Source organism: Gallus gallus, chromosome 6 (genome assembly GCF_016699485.2).
Source record: "Gallus gallus isolate bGalGal1 chromosome 6, bGalGal1.mat.broiler.GRCg7b, whole genome shotgun sequence".
Taxonomy (NCBI): domain Eukaryota; kingdom Metazoa; phylum Chordata; class Aves; order Galliformes; family Phasianidae; genus Gallus; species Gallus gallus.
The window spans coordinates 33,807,947-33,822,093 of record NC_052537.1 but is presented as its reverse complement, the minus strand read 5'-3'; the positions used below and the strand labels follow the sequence as shown (position 1 = coordinate 33,822,093).

Sequence of the window (14,147 nt, the reverse complement as noted above, 5' to 3'; positions counted from 1 at the left end):
ACTCAATTGTCCCACTCAGCATGCACATGTCAAAAAAGGCTTATCTACTGAAAACTCTCCCTTCTCAAATCAGAAGCTTGCCAAGTGCAGTCCTACCAACACTGGATTACTTAAGAAAGCTCGTATCGTGCTAGAGTTTGCATAGCAGTAATATTATGAAGCAGATTAACTCATCTCTTTGCAAGGAACAGCCCTGAACACAGCCGCACGGCGGGGCTGTGGGAGGGGAGGAAGGCTGCACTGAAGCAGGATGTTCACTCCTGCATCTGAACTCCATTTTATCCTAATGATCCGTAAATAGTTACAGGAAGCTAAGGTTAAGAAAACATTGGTTTTATGTTCCACTCAGAACACTACTCAATCTGGTATATCATCATAAGCAACTTCTTCATAATACAGGTAACAGAACTCCTTCCTTTTTGGGGCAGAATACTTGGAACCATAGCAGAAAAGTAAACTGACCCTGATTTATGGCACAGCCTGTAACGTTCACACCCACTCTTCCAATTTGGCAAAAGCAAGCCTTGAGATCACCAAGAAATTTTGACTGGAATGGCTGAATATGACTCATTATATATTGAGGTGGTAAATTTAAGGATATATATTCTGAATAACTTTTAAAATGTCTTAGGAAAAGTAGAGTAAGACAAAATGTCTTTCAGGGCTAAGGAAGTAAACCTGATTATGCCTATTCCTATAGGGAACATACCATAGGGTATATGGACAATTTCTGCACACAGAAAGCACAAACAATACCCACAGCCAGAAGGCAAAAATTAACATGTTTACAATTCAAACCAAGTGACAAATATACATTAATAAAAGGAAAACACTCATCACATCCCTGTGAATTATTAAAACGTTTTTTGCTCCCTCCTAAATGACAAAATTAACAGGCACAAGCTTTTTGCTTTTCCCATTGCCTGGCAGTTCTCTAGCCAGGAATCTTCACTTTGTGATTTTTGCTAGCAACACCCACAATTTAAAAAGGTCTTATTTCTTTTTAAACAATTTTTTTTAAGTTCAACTCTGTTTAATTAAAACACTGTGAGTGAGGGCAGCACAAGCCAGGTCTGTCCCCCTGTCCCTGATGGGACAGCACTGCCACCCGCTCAGCATCCCTCCCAGTCCTCAGGACCTTCCCCAGGTCATCAATTGCTACAGAGCTTATCTGTCACCTTCTAATTGGTATGAAGTAACAAAAATACTCGTGAAAACAAACCTCATTAGCTCAGCCCCCCAAGTAAGAACTTAGCTCACAAATGAAGCTCCGGTGATGTTCATTACGGATCAAAGATTCAAGATTATCTCGCAGAGAAGGAACGATGACTTTGGTAAATGAATGCAGCCCCAAAACTCAAGGGAGACACAACAGAGAGTACAAGAGGAGCGGATGGAGGAACAGCTCCTAAGGAGGGATCACAAGGGCAGAGGAGGGATTCGGACAACCTGAGGCATGCAAACCACAAGGTTTGCAGCATTAGAACCTGGAGACAGCTGCTGAAGATAAGAGGAAACGAATCATGCAGATATAAGAAAGTAGCAGCAGTGGAGATGAGGGTGCAAAGAAAGGAAGCGTGGGGTGATACTGTAATATGGAGGTACAGCCTTTAAACCCACCTTAAAGTGTCTTTTTGTATCATTTATATGATACAACTGAAACTATTCTGCTGATGGTGGCGGGGCTGCTGGAACTAGATGGTGTTTGAAGTCCCTTCCAACCCAAACTAGATGTGAATACTAATAGTTACAACTTATTTTACAAGAAACAAAAAACACACTGCCACAGTTTTATAAAACTCGCAGTAAGCACAAGATCTGTTTCTCTCCTATCAGACATTTCAGAGGCAGAAACACCAAGGATTTCCTGAGCAAGTGATGAGGGGACTCAGCCCCACCTCTGCTCCAGCCCCCAGCAGCACTCTGCAGGGCAGGCCCGGGCACTCTGCACAACACAAAACCTGCTGCCCCCTTTGTCACACAGGCTTACCAAAAAGGAGCTTTCTCAGATGTAAGGAGAGCGTTTCAACTGAGACCTTCAGATTTTAAGTGACCTTGTCTCTACCGAGTTGTATAAAGAGAAGAAACGCGGAGTAATTACCCTTAGGTTAACATTGACATTCTCTCCTGTTGGAGTTCTCTGGAAGAAAATGAAAAATCCTGTAGTCGTTGGCTGCAGTCCAGTGGCATCTCCAGCATCTGCCCACCTTGATGCCAAGCCTCACCGGCGCTCTGCTTCAACGAAACCCGTGCTTCTTGTGCTGCAGCTCTGCAGGAGGATTCCCCCTAACAGTAATTAATTCCTCTCCCTGTTTCAGCTGTTTGTGCTGCAACGCAAACACTGAGCTCCTCAGGCACACAGAACCTCAGAGGCTCCAAACTGAAGCACTCCAGATGGCCATGGGAACACAGCACAGCTGAATCTCCAAGAGAACAATTCTGAAAGTACCAATCTCTGCGTGTTATCCTGCAATCACTGGCTGAGCCCACGGCTGGGCTTCTCCTGCCCCACCAATCCAGCCCTCCTCCCCGGGAGCACTGGGAGGCACTGGGCTCAGGGCTGACACCTCCCCATTTCAATGCATGTGCCTATCACGCTCCTCAACTGTTGCTAAGTATCAATATTTAAAGTGCTGAACTTGATTAAAAATTTAAGGAAATCAAAATGTGGTGCTACTTTCAATGGTTTTTAATGTAGTATCCCGGAGATCATTTTTCATAAAGGACAGAGCCGTTTTTATTATTCTGCATTTGAGGAGCCACACCACTGGGACTAACAAGGACCTCACTGTGCCTCTGCTGTCAACTGTACGCTCATTTAGCATCATTAGTGAGCTTCCCATACTTATAATCAGATAATCATAGGATGGATTGGGTTGGAAGGGACCTCAAGGATCATGAAGCTCCAACCCCTGTGCCACAGGCAGGGCCACCAACCTCCACATCTAATACAAGCCCAGGCTGCCCAGGGCGCCATCCAACCTGGCCTTGAACACCTCAAAGTTCTTAAGTTCAAGTCCCCAAATGTGATCTGCTCCTATTAGATACTGCATTAATAAAGTGAAGCTCCCAGAAGTTTTTGGTCTGAAAATGTTTTTTGCTTTGGAAACACTGTGTGCTCCTATGGCAGCTTGCATGCCCAGTTATCGCAGGAACATTTAAACTATTGTTTTTAAGAAATATATAGCAGATAAAGAAAGACATGTTTAAACACCTCCTGAATAGCTCTCTGTTCTTTACCTACTCGTTCTATGCTACAAGGCCCACACGAAGACCCTATGCACGTTATGTGTTCCCAGAGCACCAGGTGGGCTACAACATTCTCTGTCCTTCAGTTTGAGTTATGCTCTTTCTTAATTTCATGGTGGCCATCATAATTCACAGCATTAGACCTGAGCTTTCCTTTTTTCAACGTGCTCCTCGTTAAATAAGGGCAGAGAAGCTTTTAACTGTCAGTATGTACTTCAAGGCGTGGGGTGCCTGTGACACCACAACCTGCTTCTTCCTATCTGCTTCCAAACACCAGCATTACTCCTCTGCCACGCATCAAAATTACTGAGACTTTGGTGCCCACATACGAATTTCGGAGGCGGTATTAAAGAGTTCACTTCTGAACACTGCTGCCAAAACACTCCGTTTTGTTTCAGACTCATGGAACCAACAGAAATGGAACACCCTATTTACTTCAGACTGTTTGCACTGCTCACTTTTACTTCCCTCGCATAATTTTGTATGATTTTCATTTCTCATCCATTTTATTTTAGCTTGTTTTCTCTGTTAAGCACCATGCATTAACACCAAGGTGCTATCTGGGCTTCTAATGTTAAAGGAATATGTAAAAGCACGCAAAAGCATGTATTTTTATGCTTTATTGAAATATTGAACTATTCCAAATTTGAATCAAGAAAACCTTACTGAGGGCTTGAGATTTTACAGTACCTTATAACATTTAATGGGTCTCCAGCTTGACAGAAAAGTTACATCAAATCCGCCTTCTAATGAAATCAATGTTGTATAAATAATATATTGCTCCACCAAGGAGCAAATATGAAGCAGATGAAAGTATTCCCATTATTTGTTACATTTGCCTCCCTTTTGTCAGTAACTTGAATTCTAAGATGGAATTCGAGCTCATTCCAGATTTCATTAGGTGCTTAAATCCGAAGCCATTTGTTTGAAAGCAATCAAAAGTATGATAGGATTTGTTTTCATATTTTTTCTTTTTGAACAGGGCAGTATTTCTCCCTTTGCCATAAAGCAGTTGGAGATGGATCCCCGCGATGTGAAAAGATAATAAAATAAACAAGACAAAACAAAATATTAGCAAACTTGGCATGAAACTCCTTTAGAAAATGTCACCCACACTTACGGTTTCTCAAGACATCTTAATAAGAATATAATTTCACATTTGTTCTTACTGAGCAAATCAAACATGGTGATTCATTATTCAGATGGGCACAGAGGATTTCTGAAATGCAAAAGGAAGGCCTATAAAAGCACAAATCATCAGTAATGACGACAAGCTAAACTGCCTTTCAAATATGAACAAAATGTAGCCATTTAGGGCATCATACATCATGGTCTCCCAGACCCTCATTTATTTCCCAACCTTACAAGGCTGCATGATAACTCAACCAGTGCAGAATTCTGCATCTGTGGAGTACATCTTTCTTAGGTAGTGGTTCAACAACTCGTACATACCGCAGGAGATACACATCTGATCATCTCAGGAGTTTGGAAGTGGGTCCTCTGTGTTGTCTGGGTGATGGTGGAGGTGTGACTTTGGAAACAACCAGTAACTGCCACTGCTGGACCTCTTCTGCAGGAGTGGCATTCTGCATCTGCATTCTCATGCACTAACAGAGGTAGAGCTAATGAATGCGAACGATGCACAGCAGATTGTATCATGTACCCCTTCTTGTAATCTCAGCACAAGAGCATAAGATTAATGGTCATGAAAGAACAAAGTTCAGAACTTCCTTCATGGCATTTTCTGCCAAGCTTTATTTAGGGAATTCTGTTTAGTTAGGTGTATGTTTGAGCAACCTGAGGTGTCCCTGCCTATAGCAGGGGGTTGGAACTGGATGATCCTTGAGGTCCCTTGCAGCCCAAACCATTCTGTGATTCTATGATTTCCCATTACCAGTTTACTCCCCTTCCCCCAAACATCTACACACTGGACAGGAACTTCCCTGAACTACAAACACAGTGAAAAAAAAATTCTTCCACCCCAACAAATTGAGGTCCTCCTTCTTCATGTGACAGATAAACTAACATCCATGGCAATTTGGATTCCCAATGAGACAGCATGCAACCTGAACTTGAAATCTGAGCTATAGATGCTAGGATCTGTTGTGCTTTTCTCCCAATGATTTATGCAAAGGGAAATTAAGAGGGGTCCAAATCCTGCTCATATTTATACCAAAGAAGTACAGAAATTATCATCATAGCTAACGATGTTACTCAGCATTTTCCTTCTTCAAGCACAACACCCATAAACAGCAGTTCACTTCATCAGCTATTTCATATTTCAGCTGCACACAGGTATTATGGGTACTATAATCTTAAATCCCCTTTATCTTCAAAATGTTCCTCTAAGTTAACAGATGCGCAATTACTTGCTCTCCATAGATAAAGAACCGACATAAGCATTGTCTCAGATTGAGTTGTCCAAGCTCATGGAATAAGTTAACCCAGAGTAAGACACCCAATTAAATATCTCAAATTTTGCCAAACAAGAAGACTCCGAGAGACCTTATTTCTTTGTCATCGCAGCCATACCCTTCCTCAAAGCAAGGAGCACCTCTCAGGATGGGATTGCATGAGGACCTGCTTGAAATTCCAGCCAAGTGTGCATTCGCCTCAGCTGGAGGAGAGCAGCATATTTAACGCTCCTCCATTTTTCTTCCCCTGGCAGGTTGAAGTAAATAAATAAATAACGAGTTCAGAATAGAACACATCACAGCTCACATACACAGGCATGGAGGTAACAACCTCCTTCACGCGAATGAAGCCTCGGTGATGTGAACACACGTGCTTTCGCAATGGTGGAATGATAGTGCTGGTCCCAAACGACTCGGAGTGAAAAGGCAAAACATTGTTCATGCCTATCTGTCTCGAACCAAACAAAACTCACCCATCTTTTAGCTAAAAAAAAGGCCGAAAGGTCCTGTGATAAATTAACTAATCCCAAATGATGATGTACTCTTGGAAAGCTAGCTGACGTGTTTTGGGCTCGCACAGCAATTAGCACCCTCTAATGAAAGCTACTTAATTTACAAGAGGCAGAAAGTCTTATATTTTCCAAAAATAAAAGCAGTAAATCCAAACCAACAAAACCAAATGAACTGAAACCCACACCCCCAGGAAGTGCCAGCTATCCCACCGGAGGGCTGAATCCCCTCCATCACGGGCAGCACTGCAGCTCCACAGGGATAGAACCCGGAGCACGTGGCTGACACCCTCAGCCACAGCCAGCACCAGTGTCCCTTGTCCTGCATGACATGGGCGGACTGGGAGGAGAAACGTGGGAGAAGGAAGTCCTGCAGGAAAGGAGCAGGCTGTGGCTGTCTCAGTCTGTGGCAGCAGCTGCTCTCCCGTCACGCACTTGTGCATTTGGCACCGGATTATTTTTGTCTTTTCCCCTTCTTATACGACTCTGAACTCCTTCCAGGATCTGGACCTCAGCATATGATGCACATTTATTCTAGGGGAAGTCCGAACACTGGCTTTAAAAATGACTTTGGTGTGGGTGATCACCTTTTCCATGCTGACGTCAGCTGAAACACCTGGCAGATAACTGGGGCTGGCCGCTGCTCACTTCTCCCTGAGCTGGGTTCGAGACCATTTCCTCAAGGACTGACAAGAACTACATGGACTGTTCCAGAAAACCACATCTTAGCACTGCACTGCAGGCCTGCATGTTCTAGCTGAGCATCATCATACAAAGCACCTGCTCGAAGTGCTCACAGGGAGCAGCCCTCCCGCTTCTCACCAGCCAAAACCCATGCAGCTGGAATGAGCGCAAGGCGCCTCTGCTCCAAATGCTGGCAGCCAAAAGGGCACGTGCTGAAACCTTTATAGGCTTCTGGTCCAACCCCTGCAATGAACAGGGACACTCACAGCTCAGTCAGGTGCCCAAATCTCCACCCAGCCTGACGTCAGGTATCTGCAGGGAGGACCCTTTCCTGTAGTGGTTCTCTATCTGAGCAGAGCTGCCGCCAAATTCATGCCCTACTGCTCCCTGACACAGCCTGGCCCAAGGCAGAGCTTCCACCAGCACAGCCACACATCAGGACACTGAGAGGCACTCACTCCCTCCTGCCAGGTCCCCAGAGATAAAAGCAATATGTGTGAAGATTGGGCACTCCATTAAAACAAAATGAATTAGTACTTTTAAAGAATAGTAATAAATCACCTTTTTTTTTTTTCCTTTTTGTGCCTTTACAGGTTGATGTTAGAACTCCCTCTGCCTCTTCAAAAATAATTTTGACACCTTTCATTATAGCGCAGTTGCACTCAGCATCTTTTAAAGGCTGAAAAATTGGCAAATGGGATGATGAAGCACCTCCATTTTCCCAGCGTATTTACTTCTATACACACCTACAGTGACGTGAAGCATGATAATCAGAGGATCACATCATTTTTCACAAAGCATGATTAATTGGAACCCATGTACAACTTAGCAATGCTTCACACCAGCAGTGCAAGCAGCAGACACATGCAGCACAAACAGGAATATGAACCGCAGCTGGAAAGACCCTCCTAATTCTCACAGAATCTACCAGGAAGAAAAAAAGTCATTCAGTTGCCTACCTTTATAAATGAGACATAGGCGTAACGCTGTGCGAGAACAACCAGCCCTGGCACAACAGCCTCTAAATGTGATCGTGGAGAAGATAATAATGCTCTTTTAACTGCTGCCTCTGTCAGAGGGCTTTCCCCTTCCAGCCGCTAAGGTTACACAGCCACAGCATTTTCACCCAGCAGTCCCGGTCTGTGGGATGCAGGCTGCGCTGCTCACGTGCCCAGCTGGTGAAAAAGTGACAGCGTCTGCTCGAGATGATCAATTTCTTCAGCCCAAGCAGCATACGTACTTAAAAGGTTGTCACCACACCACTTAATTTTACCCAAGCTTATATACTGGCTACAGACAAAGCCAATTGTATTTCAGCGTAAAGAAAGCTGCAGAGGTCTTGGAATAAAGCATCTCAGTGCTGATGAAAAGGAAAACAAAAAAGCACGGCGTTTGTTGCTCTTTTAAGCAAGCTGGCATTGAAGTTCTTCCCACCTATCTCTTCAGGATAAGATCTCTTTTGAGAAACCCAAAATGATCCCAAAGTGCAATCTTTGCCGTGCTATGAGCTCCGAGCCCTGTGCTGTGGCTGCAGAGCTGTCAACTTGCAGAGCTGAGGCACAGAGGGAGGAGGGCCGGGGCGCACCGGGGCAGGTAGAGGATAAGGAGAGCAGCGGAACTGCCCTCTGCTGACTGTGTGCTGCCTTAGACCTTCCTCTGCTCCGGCCCTGAGCAGCTAAATCCCGATTTAACAGGCGAGGATTTCTGCGAATCCACCTCCAAGCTGATGTTTACGTGACAAATGGGGCCGTAAGGATTTCTGCACCCACTGCCGGGCTCTGTCCCTGTGCAGAGATAGAAGAGCTGGCACAAATACGGCGCTACAGCAGCAGCGTGTGCTCGCTGGTGCAATGGTCTGCTCCAGCTAATTAACTCTAAAAAGATGTCCAGGACTTGAGCCAGTGCTTCTGCTGCATCGCACTGCGCGGCTGCACCGCCTCATCGGGCACTGAGGTTCACACTGTGCTAAAAGGAGAGAAAAGCAGCGCTTAGGGAACAGCTATGGAGGTGCTCCAGAAGGGAAAGGGCTGAGCGCTGCTGCCCAGGCTGGGGGACTGCTGTGGCATCTGCTGACGGGCAGGCCGGTCTCCGTGCACCTGACCCCTTCCCTTTCAGCGCGGTTTTCTCGTGTCTCTGATAAGGCCTCTACAAAGCAATAGTGCGGTTTGAGGGCAGAGGAAGAGAGATGGGACTGAAGTTGTAAGAACCCTGTCGTGATTACCTTTAGCTCGTACCCCTTTTATCCGCCGTATGAAAGCAAACAGAAGCCCCCGCGCACCCGCCCAGCCCCCGAGGCCCCACCGGCACAGCGGCAGCCCCGCGTCTCCCCTGCGCTCCCGGCCGAGGAGTGCCACCACAACGGGGGACCCGGCCAACCATCGCGGCAGCGCACGCTGCTCCCGACCCCATCCGTCACTGCCGAATCCAGCCCCAATTACGGATTTCCGAGCGCACCCCCGTCCCCACCGCCTCCCCTACGCGCCCGCTCCGCTCCCTCCTCCCCGCCTCCCTCCTCCCCCGCTCCCTCCCCGCGCCGAGGTGGCTCCCCGCCGCCGGCCCGGCCCCCGGCTCCTCCCTCCCTCCCTCCGGCCGCCCAGCCCCGCGCAGCCCGGCCGGGCGCACCGCGGTCCCGCTCAACAAGTTCCCCCGCCGCCGCCGCCGCGGGCACCTGCCGGAGCGGCCCCCCGAGCCCCGTCCCCGCAGCGCAGCGCCGGGCTCCGATGAGGGCAGCGGGCGAGAGCGCGGCGGCGGCGGCTGCCTCTAGCGAGCGCTCCGGCGGCCGCAGCTGAGCGGTGCCGAGAGCCGCTCGGGGCGGGCGGAGCGCGGCCAGCCGGGGGCAGCCTGCGGCCCCAGCCGCGCTGCTTCTCGCCGCCAGCCCGCCCCGGCGCCCGGAGGGAGATGCGGCGCCCAGCGAGCGCCCAGACCCGCGCCCGGCAGTGAGGAGCACGAGGTAAGGTCCCCGCCGCGGAACGGCGCCCGGGCGCCCGCCGTGGGCTGCCCTGAGCTCGGGGAGCGCTGCGGGCGCCGCGTGCCCCCGTTTCTGGGAGGGAAACTTCCGAGGCTGAGCGCGGAGCCCCGCCGTTACGCAATCCGGAGCCGCCTGGCAGCTGCTGCGCGCCCTAACTTTCACGGCGGAGAAGGGGAGATGGGCACCGTGCGTGCCCGCACCGCCGCTTTCCGCCAGCAAACAGCAGGGAGAGCCGGCGGCACGGCGCTGTGCGGGCGCGGAGCGCGGATCCCAGCCGAGGACGGGAGGCGAGGAGCTGCCGCCGCTCCTTCGCTCAGCGCCGAGAGGTCCCCGCGCAGCGCCCGTAGCGCCCAACTTGCGGTGTGGCACTTCGGGGCAACCAGCCCCAAAGCCGCCTCACCTCAAGGCCACCTCCGCCGTTCTGCGGGCGGGCAGCGCTGGGAGGCAGCTCCTCGCCCAGGAACGTGCGTTTAACGCTCCGAGCCCCCGTCGCCAGTACCGCTCGATGGGAAACGGTGTGGAAATGCAGCGGGCAGACGGGACGCCGAGCACCGAGGTCAGGAGCACCCAGCGGCGAGGGGCGCAGGCTGCACCGGGCGGTGGGGAGGTGGCGGGGGGACGCGGAGCAGCGGGGAATGCAGAGAGCGCAGCCTGAGCTTGCACTGCCGTCCCCCAGGGCCTGGCCACGGGCCCCCGCGCTGCCGTGGGACGTGGAGGTGGCGGAGCGCTGGGTTTGACCTTGGGGGGCTCAGCTGCCGCGGGCAGCACCGGGGAGGGTTTCACTCATGAGGTCTGTGAGCGGGAAGTTCGCACGAAGCTGATTTTCCCACCCCCGAGTAGCGTTATTTTTCCTATGAAACATTGGAAAGTAGTGAGAAAAGACAAAACGGGTCATGCCTAATAGAGAGAGGAGATTTATCCCTCTGCTTAAGTGCACGGTGGTGATTACTGCCCGTAGTCACAGTGCTGACAGCAGTGCTGTATATATCAAGGTTAAAATCTCGCTGCTGGATGAAGAACTCCTTTCTGAAATCACATGGCTGACACCGTCCGAGCCATGCGCTGCATTTAATGCAACACTGCAAACAAACACCTCTAGTAGAAACAACTGGCGTGGAGGAGAAGGAGCATCTTCCCCAGGAGAGGCCAAGGGGTGTCCTACCAGCATGCCTGTGCCTTCCTTTCCCTACAGCAGTTCCGTTCCCCAAGTCCAAAAAGCAGGTGCAAGTTAAAAGCTGCATTTTGTTCTGGCATTACCAGTGCGCGCGAGCAGCTCGGATGGAGATCTGTCAGAGCTCAGACATCGCTACTTTGTCACCCACAGCCTTGTTCCATGCAGTGGTGGCACAGTCCTTGGCTTCAGTGGAAATACATGATGTACATTGCTAATCTGAGTGCTCCTAATGAGCAGCTGTAAAATAAAATTACCGCCCTCAAGTTTAAGGTGCTGTTGCACTGCATTTAAAGCATACTGCTGCCCAGAATGAGCTCACTGGAGAAGGCTGACACTAAATAAGCTTTTTTCCCTGTTGGTAAGGACATCACAATGCCCTTGATGGGAGATGTGTTCTTTAGGGCTCCGTAATTATTAATGCTGTATATATCTTAAGAGGATGCTCCAAATGTTTGTAATCTGGAGCGAAAGCAGTGCCTTTCCCCAGCCTGACCGCACACAGACACAGACCCAAAAGGCAGCGGGGAGCAGCGCCGTGGCTCAGTTACTTACCGAGGGACAGCACTGCACCCTTCCCACTAACGAAGCGCACAAACAAGTAGCTCCTGAGATCACTGCTGCGTTTCTTTCCCAGTTAACTATTTCAATGTCAGACGTCTTTTCTGTACGACAGATGCAGAGCATTCGTAATAAATTGGGAGGCAAAAGAGCAGCTAAGTTGACGCAGATGAACATGTAAGGAGAGTCGAGCTGAGAGCCCCGGAGCCTGCACAAGCAGTAACACAGCGTGTGAGCTGGCTCCTGGTGTGCACTACCAGGGACTGAACACTACTGGTCAGCACAACACTTCTGCTGCCAGAGACCCACAAACGACACAGGGAGACGTTAAGGTTTTGTTTATCTTGTGCTGGAGAATTTCAGAGCAACCAAACTCTGTGCTGTGGCCGATGGGGGAGTGAGAGCTGGGGAAACCTATCAGCTTGCCAAAAGCCTGTGCTAAGTGCAAGGATACCTCTGCAAAGCAACAGAGCTGCGTATTGCACGGCAGCTCCTTGCACGGCCACAGTCAACTTGGCAGGGAGAACTTAGGACGTACAGTCACAAAATTCACGGTGCTTGAAGAAATTACACACAAAGAAAACTTGCTTAAATCAGATATTGAAAAGGTGTTGTTTCGTGTCTCGTGACAGCCGCTATTTGAAGCACTGCTGAAAATCTATGCAAGATTAAAAAACACGTTAGCAACCAATCTGTACCTGTTTTACAGCACAGTGCTGCCTTACAGCTTGTCTATTTTTTGGATTCAGTAGGCTTCAAGGAAATGAGACAGCAAACGTTTTAAGTAAAAAAACCCTCAGCGTGGTGAATGCGGTGGGAGTTCCACATTCAGCCTTCTGAAAAGTGGTGTTTGCTTTTATTCTGCTCAGAACAATGCTGTGTAACCTATGGATGTACACAGGTGCGACTCCCTGGGTACCAACAGTCAGTCTTAAACGATTATTGACTACACAGAAGATGATCAGAGCATTCCCTTATTTTAGTGGCACATCACCCCTTTGAAGTCAATTTACTACAAGGCTACTACTTTCAGGCAGAAAATAGGTTCTCTGCTGGATGATCCCGTAATACCTCACAGTAGTTCCACTTGTTTGCAGATTTGCAATGCCCTCTGCCTTAAGTCACCTGCTTTCAAGTTATACATAGGAATCCAGACAAAGATACATGCTGTAACAGTAACAAGTCAGTGTTCCATCAGCTGCTTTTGATGTCCTCCTCTTTACCTACTTTTTTTTTCTTTCAGTGGCAAAAGGACATGGGCTGATTTTAGTCCAGCAATAATTATTGCAGCCAAATCCATGATTTAAATACAGAAGCATAGAAGGGAATAAGGGCTGTTTTCACTACTTGAACAACACAGGATGAACGTAAAAGCCTTGGCTCTGGAGGCCTCCAGGTCCTGCAGCACTTGGATGCAGATCTGAACTTCTTTAACTCTCATTACAGGAGGAGATTCTTGTCCTAACAGGGAGGAGCTGAGGTTCCACCACATGCCCAGCTTCCAGATCTGGGCACCTTGCTGGCAATGGCCTCAAACTCAGCCCACACCAAACCACTGTGTTAAACATCTCTGTAATGCCACCTTGATGAGGCCGCATCTCTGATGCTGCAGCCACCAAAACTGCGAGCTGGAGCAGCCCACATGTAACCAGTTATATGCTGTCAGGGATTTAACTGTATGGCTTAGTAGGGACGAGTTGTATATGAAATGAGACTTTGGTATTCACTGTCAATACAAGAGTCCCGAATAAAGCGTTCACTGCATTAGCTACCCCTGCAGAACCACTCCAGCTTGGTTCCAAAAATCCTCTCCTAACAAACTCCAGTTTCACTGAATGGGTTAGAAAGAACTGCGGTCAGATGGTGGACCCAACAACGCAAACGCACATGGCTTCTGCAGCCAATTCACCAAAGACCTGAGGTCTTTTTCCTCTGTGTGCATTTACTTTACTTTCGTTTGCCCTGGTGCAGTGATTCCTTATTATTGGTACTGAAATACTACGGACTGAATCCCAGCTTGAACTCACGTTCACACTATCCATGGGGAAGAGAAGCAAGTGGCTCCTGTTATTTTTGCCTTTCCATGATCCCTGTGGCACATTTGTTATAAAACTGAACAGTTTTACAGGCAAAAGCAAAGGCAGGTGAGCCTGTATAGTCTGGAGAAAGGAGGAGTCAGCAGTTAACAAGAAGCAGAGCACAGAGCTGCCGCCAAAGCACAGCAGCAAGAGCTCACACCTGAGCTGCTCTTGCATGTGAATGAGTCCATGAGGTCAGAGCTCCAACCCAGCCAAGCCCCCCATGTCTGAACCATGCTGTGACTTAAAAAATAAAGAAAAGAGCCTCTATTCTGCTTAATATAAAACTACGTAAGCAGGTTTGCAGCTTCAGGACTGCACTGTAAAGTTAGAATGTGGAAAGTGGTTTGGGGCTTGTTAGCTTCTGCTCTCCTTGGGAAAAGGAGGAAGAAGAGCGAATTCAATCAAATCAATAGCATTTGTGATTTATATGTAAATAAGAAACATTTACAGCAAGCCCAGTCTCCTTCAAATCATTAGTAATTGGTTGTCCGTGCCCATTTTGTTGTTCCA

The 14,147-nt window shown here is 48.6% G+C and overlaps 2 protein-coding genes across 14 annotated transcripts in view; one reads left to right on the top strand and one right to left on the bottom strand.

Moving 5' to 3' along the window:
• Positions 1–14,147, bottom strand: part of DOCK1 (dedicator of cytokinesis 1) — a 275,550-nt gene that overhangs the window by 134,423 nt on the left and 126,980 nt on the right. The window lies entirely within an intron of this gene.
• The window catches only part of FAM196A (family with sequence similarity 196 member A), a 44,633-nt gene continuing 40,209 nt past the window's right edge, over positions 9,724–14,147 (top strand). For 6 of the 7 annotated variants that reach the window (XM_004942352.5, XM_025151920.3, XM_025151921.3 and 3 more), the window contains exon 1: positions 9,724–9,806. The gene's annotated coding sequence lies outside the window, so the exon portion shown is untranslated. Of the gene's footprint in view, positions 10,381–14,147 lie in introns of all 7 variants that reach the window. The other variant, XM_040702570.2, reaches the window with a different exon arrangement.